The sequence below is a fragment of the Hemicordylus capensis genome, chromosome 2, assembly GCF_027244095.1.
Source record: "Hemicordylus capensis ecotype Gifberg chromosome 2, rHemCap1.1.pri, whole genome shotgun sequence".
Lineage (NCBI taxonomy): Eukaryota > Metazoa > Chordata > Lepidosauria > Squamata > Cordylidae > Hemicordylus > Hemicordylus capensis.
This window is the reverse complement of record NC_069658.1, coordinates 174,279,566-174,286,429: the sequence shown is the minus strand read 5'-3', so window position 1 is coordinate 174,286,429 and position 6,864 is coordinate 174,279,566. Positions and strand designations below refer to the sequence as shown.

At 43.9% G+C, this 6,864-nt stretch overlaps 1 protein-coding gene across 5 annotated transcripts in view; it reads right to left on the bottom strand.

The window, feature by feature from the left end:
• The window catches only part of LOC128344529 (ultra-long-chain fatty acid omega-hydroxylase-like), a 62,689-nt gene that overhangs the window by 43,016 nt on the left and 12,809 nt on the right, over window positions 1-6,864 (bottom strand). The window lies entirely within an intron of this gene.

The following is a 6,864-nucleotide window of genomic DNA, read 5'->3' as shown; positions in this document are numbered from 1 at the left end:
CATAGGTGGAATAAGTGCTGCTTACAAGACAAGTTCAGTGGTGCACTTACGTAATTTTGGAGCCTGGACCTAAAGGCCTTTGGAGGCCCTCCCTGCTGGAGCCCCGCCCCCACCACTCAAAATAAGTTTAAATCACAAGGAGTTGGCAGGGTCAGCAAGAGGAATGAATGGATTGAACCTCTGAACCCCTCAAATTGCAAGAACCCCCCCATCACTAAAAAATCTCACCGAACCATGGATACTCAGGTCACAGTTGGGGAGACTGGTCACAATTTCTCAGTTGTGGATACTCAAAACCACGATTAGGAAAGCTGCCATTGGCAAGGGATGACTGCACTCATCTAGCTGTTTCTTCCTGTCAATTAAGTGCCTGCCTTTACTTTGTCTGCTTGCTCACTTATTTTTTTATTTTTATTTTATTTTTTACATTTTATATCCCGCTCTTCCTCCAAGGAGCCCAAAGCGGTGTACTACATACTTAGGTTTCTCCTCACAACAACGACCCTGTGAAGTAGGTTAGGCTGAGAGAGAGTGACTGGCCCAGAGTCACCCAGCTAGTTTCATGGCTGAATGGGGATTTGAACTCTGGTCTCCCCGGTCCTAGTCCAGCACTCTAGCCACTACACCACGCTGGCTCTCACTTCTGAGTAGAAAATGAATTAGGGTTCTCACCTAGCTGCTGTTGTGGTTTAGAAGTGCTGATACTCAATCCCTCCTCCAGGTTTGGAATAATATTTGAACCATTAAAGCCCTGTTCTCACGTCAGCCCTGTTTAGTCCCTACGGAATCTGGGGCTACTGTACTCACGCATCGTATCCCCAAGAGTGCACCTGCAAGCCTCACGCCTGCACTGACGCACTCTGAAACCCCACTCTCCGTGGTTACAATGTTTGTACTCAGGTTCCCTTTTAAATGAATGCACGTAGATTTGCCTCCTTAGAGAAAAGCAGGCCTTCCACGTGTACTACTGGTTCTTACGTATCTCCCCTAAGCTTACTGTACTTCATATTTTGGGCTGAGGACTTGCACAAACAGCAAGAGAGTGAGTAAAACTGCCCAAAGGTAGGGTTTGCCTTGATTGGGGTGATGGGGTCAGCATGCACATTCCCAAGTTTTGTTGCCAGAGTGCCTCCTTTCATGGCAACCTCTCTTTGTGGGTGTAGTCTCTCCCTTTTCCCCAGTGTTACCTTTCTGGGAAAGGGGAGCAGAAGTCATCCTCCCTGCCACTTGTTGGGCTGCCATCCTCTTGCCCATGGCAACACTCAATGCCACAGTTACCTCAAAAAGCTGCTCTAACGCATGCAACATGCACACTGGCAAAAGTGTGCCTTCCTGGCCCCTGAGGCTGGCAGTTGGAATGGAAACTCTCCGCCTCTTGGGGAAGTTCGACAGTAACTTTCTTTGCTTATACTGAGGTTATCTGTGGCAAATGTAGGAGACTTTGCCGTATACAGATGCAAGAACAGCCTTGGTCCCTGTGTACATGATTGGTACATGCAGGCCCCATTGTGAGGCAAGCTTAATTCTGAGTACTTGTTAGAGGCCAGTGTGCATGGGAAAGCCTGCATTGCAGGGCTTTTGCAGTAAGGCAATTTAGCAATCCATCTTTCCCCTGCATCTCCCCCTCCCTGCAGCAGAGAAGCAGACGCTTTTGAAGAAGAAAGATTGTGTCAGTTTAGCTGTGGACAAGAGGCGGCAGCAGCAGCTGCTGCTAAACCTTTGGCTCCTTCCCTGAAGACTGTCTGAGATGGATGGTTTTAAAAAGAGCTCATACTTCATACATGCACTGAGGTAAAGCACATTCATCAGGAGAGCTGGACTCCGTTTTCTGTTTCCTAGGATGCAAAATGCCAACCGTAATTTATCAGACATTTATTCTGAGAATGACAGGCAAGAAGGAGCATCAGAAACACACCAGGAGTTGAGAGTGTGACAGCTGGACTTATTATTAAAGTAAGTAAGTAATCTTTATTACAGTCACAGACCAGAAAAATCAGAACCCAAACACCTGATAAATACATCAGGGAAGAGCAATGAGCTCTTGCCGAGTTCTACGGGTAGTCAAGCAAAATTTGGCAAAGTTTGAAGAAGTTACATCGTTCTGATCAGAGAGCAAATGTTGAAGATAGAAGAGGTGCGTATAGCCTGGAAAGTTAATAAAGGTGTTTTATACTAGGCAAGAATATTTCTATTAATGTCACAATATAGAAAAACATGAGCAATTGTTTTGATGGCACCCACACCACACAGGCCATACTATAATTGTTTAATCAATACAAATGGGGAACTGCATAAAACTATAGTGGTGGCGGGGGCACTGTTTACCACACAATTTCATTGCTCTGAACAAAAAGACCACATATTCCCTAACTTCCCTATGCATTTTGGAGGGCTTAGGGACTTCCGTGCAAAGTCAGAGATGAGTCTGTTCCTCTTCCAAGCCTGGATCTCGAAGGAGATGCAAGTCAGTCTCAGACTTCACGTTATGCAGAGTACAACAATGAAGGCAGAGATGAGACCTCGCCCAACCCAGCCATTTGTGTATATGTGAGAAGACTTGGGCAGAGGGGCAGAACTAATGACAACCACAAATAATGCCTAGCCACCAAGCCTAGTCAATATTTGTGCCTCCTATGGACCTTCATGACACCAGAAAGTTGTATGAGCCACCAAACATAGCTACTGAAACCACTTTGGTGAGCCACCAAACATAGCTACTGAGTTTAGGATTTCCAGAAAACCTCTTCCATATTCTTCCTGGAGTATAAAACAGCAGCTTTATCTGCAGAAATAGAGATGAAGCTTCTCATAGCATGGAGATAAAATACTATCATCAGCTACTGTGTGTACATCACACTGCTGTTGAAAGCACAGGGGCTGGTAAAAATGCCAGCCCTTGCTGTGTTTGATCTAGTGGGTCACATGTTGTGCAGGCCTGCTCTAGAGCATTGGATTCTGTGTAATAGCTGGTATTTCTCCTTAACTGTATGCATGGAGTACCACATGCAGCGTGAGGTAGAGACCTTATTTGTTAAATATTAAATAAAAAGAAAGAGTACCTGAATCTACACACTAATAATTACTATTTTGAGTGCATAACAACAAGCAGCTTACCATGTAAAAATATAGTGATGTTTGCTCATTTCAAAATGATGTGCTAAAGTAAAGTATATAAATACAGTCTCAGGTCCAGCACATGTTGCTGGCCACAGACTCAATTTGGGTTTGTTTGTTTTTTGCTCTGATCAGGGAGGTGTTCCATGGGTGGGGATTCCTATGATTTCCCATTGTCATGGATGGAGTAACACCTGGTGAAGGTTCAATTTGCAGCTACTAGTCACCTCTGTAAGTGTGAAGGGCCTATTAGGATGGTCCGCCCAAGGAGGCTATTTGATCCAGTAGGATTCCAAGAAACCTTGGAATGATTTCATGTTGGCTCTACTGGTGGAAAATTGGAATAACAAGCTCACTAGGGTGGTAGACTTGATCACTCCTATGAGTCCTCTCCAACCCGCTTCTACAGTAACTCCATGGTATACAGAACTACAGGAGCTGAAGCAGCTAGGTAGATGACTAGAATGCATATGGAGAAGGACTCAACTTGAATCTGACAGATTAATCCACAGAGCACAACTGAAGATCTAAACTCTGGCAATACATGTAGCAAAAAAGCAATTCTTTGCTGTGCGTTTTGCATCTGCAGGTACATGTCCAGCAGAATTGCCGAGGGTGGTGAGGGGACAGGCTCTTTCCACTCCAACTTTGGAGCCATCAGTAAGCTGCTGTGAAGATTTAATGAGTTTTTGTGTGAGGACAAAATCTCTCGTATTTGAACCAGCCTGAATTCCACTATTAGTGCAGAGTCTTTAGCGGGGGTATCCAGTAACTCCTCTTGAGTGGTTAAACTGGATCAGTTTCAGTTTGTGACTCCCGAGGACGTGAACAAGTGGCTTGGAACTGTGCATCCTGCCACCTGCTCTCTTGACCTTTGTCCGACATGGCTTATATTATCAAGCAGAGAGATTGTTGGAGAGGGCCTGGTTGAGATTGTAAATGCTTCTCTAAAGGAACGGAAGATGCCTCCTTGTTTAAAGGAGACAGTTATTAGACCTCTCTTGAAGAAGCCTACAGTTAAGCAATTATAGGCCTCTTTCCAATCTCCCATGGTTGGTCAAGGTGATTGAGAAGGTGGTGGCTTCTCAACTACAGGCAGTCTTGGATGAAACAGATTACCTAGACCTATTTCAAACTGGTTTTCAGGAGGACTATGGGGTGGAGACTGCCTTGGTCGGCCTGATGGATGATCTCCAAAAGGGAATTGACAGAGGGAGTGTGACTGTGTTGGTACTTTTGGATCTCTTGGTGGCTTTTGATATCATCAACCATGGTATCCTTCTGGATCACCCAGGGGGCCTGGGCATGGGGGCACTGCTTTGCAGTGGTTCTACTCTTACCTCTTGGGCAGATTCTAGAAGGTGTTACTTGGAGACTGTTGCTCTACAAAGAGAGCTTTTTCCATCAGGGCTCCATTCTATCTCCAATGCTTTTTAACATCTACATGAAGTCGCTGGGAGAGAATGTCAGGGGATTTGGTGCAAGGTGTTATTACACTGATGACACCCAAATCTATTTCTCCATGTCAGCTTCATCAGGTGATGGCATTAGTTCCCTAAATGCATGCCTTGAGGCATTAGTGGGCCGGATGAGGGATAACAAACAGAGTGAATCCAAACAAGATGGAGGTGCTCATTTTAGGAAGCCGCAGTTCAGGAAATGGGATAGATCTGCTGGTTCTTGATGGGGCTATACTACCCTGGAAGGAACAGGTCTGCAGTTTGGGAGTACTTCTGGACCCAACCCTCTCTTTGATATGTCAGGTGGAGGAGTGATAAAACCAGGAGTGCTTTCTATCAGCTTTGGCTGGTTCGCCAGCTGCGCCTTTTCCTGGAAGTGAGCAACCTTAAGACAGTGGCGCACATGCTGGTAACCTCCAAACTTGACTGCTGCAATGGACTCTACGTGGGGTTGCCTTTGTACATAGTTTGGAAACTGCAATTGGTGCAAAATGCTACTGTCAGATTGGTCTACGGGACATCCTAAGCCTTCCCTGTAGTTGTTCCAGAGCTGTGGAACGCAATTCCTGCTGAGATTAGAACTGCTCCATCCCTGTTGACCTTTAGGAAACAACTGAAGACACATCTCCTCAGCCAAGCATTTTAGCTAATTAGTAGTTTTTATGGGTAGCTATTTTAATATATCAATAGGTTAGTGAAGTTTAGCTGTAAGCTTTTAAAGGTGCTTTTATATTGTCCTACATCCATGTTCTTTGCAACTGGATTTTTAAAGTGTGCCATCCCAATATCATAAGGGGTGCTTTGGGAAGTATTCTTGTAACCACAGAGTATTTTTTTACCTGTAATTAAAAGCTGAGAAAGCCTCAGACGGAAGCCGTCTAGTATTTTGAATAAATCTTCCCCCACTTTCTGTTCTTTGCATTTTACAAACCCCTCTGAGTGGATTTTTTGATTCAAGGAAGGGGGATTGGAAGGGGGTCAACCTCTGGTGCAAAACACGTCACGTTCAGCAACTACCAGTTTTCTCACCACATGTAAGGTTTTTGTATACTTTTCCAATAGCAAAAGAAGGAGAGTTTCCCTGGGATTTCCACCCAAGCCCGGGGGGGATTTAAGCTCTGTTGACAAGTGGGTGGTGGTGGCAATTTTAGAACCTACCAAGATTACAGGAATGTTTTGGGAGAAGCCTTTGCCTGGAAAGCATAGAGGGGATGATTCAGCATTTTTCTTCCCCTCATGTGGGCTTCCTCGGAGACAAAGGCTGGTAATCCGCTACATCAATAATCTATGTTACACTGATGTACTCTGAAAGTTGAGAATACAGATGATCTGCAAGCTCTAGTAATGAAAGTCAAGGAGCACAGTGAGAAAATGGGACTACAACTAAATGTAAAGAAGACTAAACTAATGATAACGAGTACGGCAATCAGCCTCAGAATCGATAATCAAGACACGGAAGTGGTGGATAGCTTCTGCCGTTTAGGATCGACCATCAACAGTAGAAGATCCAGCAGTCAAAAAATACACCATAGACTAGCACTTGGTAGGGCCTTGGAAAGGATATTTAGATGCCATGACACGTCTATATCGACAAAGATTAGAATCATTTGGACAACAGTATTCAAGTATTGAAGCTTTTGAACTTTGGTACTTTTGAGGATACCATGAACAGCCAGAAAAACAAACAAATGGATCATAAAACAAGTCAATAGAGAATTTTCACTCAAGGCGCAAATGACCAGGCTCAATCTATCATATTTTGGATACATTATGCGAAAACCCAGCTCGACACCGACTTGATGGCACTTAATCAATCAATCAAAATTTGAACATCTATATGTTTTAAATAGTTTTAAATTTTCTTGGTTTGTTTTAATGTTGTAAACCACCTAGAAACTTCAGTAGTGGGCAGCATACAAATATGCTAAATAAATAAAATCCCCATTCCCCTAATAACATTTTTTGCCCACTCCTTTGCTCCCTCAAGCTAGTTGAGTCACCCCTGCATGCAATGACAAACTGGTTGCCTGTTTTGGTTCTAAACAAATTAAACAGGAATAATTAGGGTCCAAAGTTATATTAAAATATAATCAAATACAACTTTTTAAAACAAGGCTAGACATCCTCATATCTTTTCCAGTCTTTTCTGTGCTAGAATGTAATTTTCTCCACAGAGAGCTCAGTACTCAACAACTCTCTGACACTGAAGGGGGGAAACTGCAGACTCCCTTTTAGCTACTAGGGTAGCCACAGTTACAATCTCCTCACTGACATGACTGGCTTGTCCCTT